The sequence below is a fragment of the Haemaphysalis longicornis genome, unplaced genomic scaffold (genome assembly GCF_048455015.1).
Source record: "Haemaphysalis longicornis isolate Haplotype H1 unplaced genomic scaffold, Haemaphysalis longicornis Haplotype H1 scaffold_10, whole genome shotgun sequence".
NCBI classification, from domain to species: Eukaryota; Metazoa; Arthropoda; class Arachnida; order Ixodida; family Ixodidae; genus Haemaphysalis; species Haemaphysalis longicornis.
In genome coordinates, this window is record NW_027526204.1 from 56,809,088 (window position 1) to 56,811,515 (window position 2,428).

Below are 2,428 nucleotides of genomic sequence, written 5' to 3' on the forward strand. Positions count from 1 at the left end.
TTCGGGGCAGTTAAGTAGCGTTACCATTTCAGGGCATCCCACAAATGCAAGAATGCGTCATGCTACCAGTGAAAGCGATTGAGATTGCCGTTGTAAACTGAATTTCAGAGATCGAGGCTTCCTTATTTGTTTCTATTCATGCTTTTATTGAAGGCTCAAAGCCATAGTCTGGAAAGATCGAGCTTGCTACGAGCCACAACGTACAAGTTGTCACAATTGCGGCCATTCTGAGATTCCCAATGAGTCGTCGCTTTTTTTTTGGCGTAGTAATGAAAACTGACTGCCGCTTCCATGCAATACATTGAACGTTGAGGAACCGAACTACAGCATACCACTCTTGTTTGCACCTTTCATGCGCACATACGGCGGGAAAAAGGCACGAAGCGCGCCCACAGTGTGCATTCTTACGGGCCGCTCAGCGAAGCATCCACACTAGCAGCGCGACGCTGTCGCCACCTACATGTCGAGCTCGCGGCGAATATAGGCTCCCGGAACACTTTTCAAACGCAAAACTTGCAAACAACTCCTCTAAAAAAACATTGAGCTTGTCATATCAAAGTGTAGTTGCTGGTGAAAAGTTGCCTAAACCTGTTTAAAAGGTTTGTAAATGGAAGCCTGGTTAGGCCATACAAACCACACCTGTGCAAAGGGAAACGTGAAACTGAAAACAGTTCTTGATAGTTAGTCTGTTTCTGTGCATGAAATGTGTGTGGTATTTGTTAAGTGTTTAGTCTCTAAGATGCGTATTTTGATTTTAATTTTTCGGTTGAACTTGCCGAAGCTACGCAAGTTAAGAGGCGTTGTAGTGGTGGGCTCCGGAGTAATTTTGACCATTTGGGGATCTTTAATGTGCACCAAATCTCGAACACACGGACATTTTTGCTTTTCGCCACGACCAGACCGAACCTGCGTTCATGTGCTCAGCACCACAACACTTTAGCCACTGAGCCATCACAGCAAGTGAGGTGCCTATTTTAAATGTCGCAGCTATAACTGTGCGGATGCTAATTTAAGAATAAAGAAAGTATAACCAGCCACAGCCATGAACTTTTCAATACACTCATGTGGCTACTTTTTCTGTTGCAACGCATAGGGAGTTGAACGGACAAAATCAAAGGCACTCGTTTGATCCCAGTTAAGTCATGAGGATTGAATTGCAACAGATACACTTTGCAGAAGATGGAGGCTGGATTTTTCAGCAGTCGCGTTCAACTGGGTTCCAAGGTGAATCAAGCAAATGGTCTACCTTAGAAGACGGGTTAAAGTGCAGAGTTCTTTTGTTTAATTTCCCGATTGTCATCATTTATTCAGGCATTCAGCTGAAGTTGATTTAACCAACACATGGCTGGGACTGGTGCAATATGAGCTAATATCCTACTTGATTGCATGAGTGTTTAAATGCATCTGCTGAATAAATGAGCACTTTATACTGGTCATCAGAATTATAGACTTTTCTTCACTGCACACCAAACATATCGTGACGGGGCAATCCTTGTTCGAGACAAACATGCGATCGGCGCTATGTCGCTGGTGGAAGAGGACAAGAACAGTGATACTTGGCTTGGACTCGTGCTGCTGGTTACCCCGACGCTTCCCAGCTTATTTTGACTTGTGAATAGCTGTAAATATATGTAACCTGGCCACTTAACAATATCACCTGTTTTGTTTAAACAAATTCTCTAGGATTTTTCCCGATGATTGGCTTCCGTTGGTTATCAGGTTGTAAGCAGCACATGCATGCAAGGGACTGCGTCATTGAGTCGCTTGCATTAACAAAAGAGGAATCTTGGGCTAATTTCAATGCGACTGCTGATTTCAGTACGAACGCACCTGTACGGGCGCTACGCCCCATTCTTGCTATATATTGCTGTGACCAATAAAGTTGGGCGTCATTCGTTTGATTTGTACTGCTTCAGTCACTTGTGCATGCGCGGCTAGCAGCCATCGGCACTCATTTCCCTACGTGGTGTCATAAGTGGGAGAGCCGAGTACGGTTGTCGCTGTTGTGATGGCTACCAAGTCGGAGGCCGGACTTGCTGAAATGCCTGGACTATACCCGCCGCGCTATTACGTTTCGTCTACTTTCCAACGGGGGCGTGGCCTTCGGGGCCGCTGACGGCTCTGACGTCGACGGCGCGCCACCGTCACATCCGCTGCACGCTTTGCAGTGGCAGTAGCAGCAACGGAGCTGCCCCAAATAAATTTGACGATTTACCTGTAGAACTTCTAAACTGTAAACGGGAACACATGCGCTTTTGAGAGGATTACGTTAAGCGCCGAAAATTTTTCGAATCCACACCCGCATCCATTGCGAAGTCACGTTCTAGTCTAGCCGATCCGCTGAGCGAAGAAAAATGTCGCGCACTGTGTTCGATTAACAAGCTGTGCTACGCTGTAGCTGCTGCGCCGTAAAGTTTCGCTGAGCTGT